Below are 429 nucleotides of genomic sequence, written 5' to 3' on the forward strand. Positions count from 1 at the left end.
AGGGCAGGGCAGGGCAGGGCTGGCTACGCGTATCCAGCCAGAGAGGGTGCTTTTTGATTTGCTTGGTTTTTCCTGCACTTCCTAGATAGACCTCCAACCTTGTCTTTATTTACATTTGAGATTTTTAAGACTTAATGGAATTTAACTTTATGTTTGTCATTCAGTTGTCATCATGAACTGCTTCTCAAAGTGCAGAGCAACTGATTTCCAGGAATATAAGTATTGCACAAGTTTGGTGTTTTTTTTTGAAATTTTATTTTATTTATTTTTTTTAATTTTATTTTATTTTTAAACTTTACATAATTGTATTAGTTTTGCCAAATATCAAAATGAATCCGCCACAGGTATACATGTGTTCCCCATCCTGAACCCTCCTCCCTCCTCCCTCCCCATACCATCCCTCTGGGTCGTCCCAGTGCACTAGCCCCC

General features: G+C 39.2%; 1 protein-coding gene across 1 annotated transcript in view; it reads left to right on the plus strand.

Annotated features, from left to right (window-relative positions):
• GK5 (glycerol kinase 5 (putative)) overlaps positions 1-429 on the plus strand; it is an 85,559-nt gene that overhangs the window by 7,656 nt on the left and 77,474 nt on the right. The window lies entirely within an intron of this gene.

Source organism: Bison bison, unplaced genomic scaffold (genome assembly GCF_000754665.1).
Source record: "Bison bison bison isolate TAMUID 2011002044 unplaced genomic scaffold, Bison_UMD1.0 scf7180017864384, whole genome shotgun sequence".
NCBI lineage: Eukaryota > Metazoa > Chordata > Mammalia > Artiodactyla > Bovidae > Bison > Bison bison.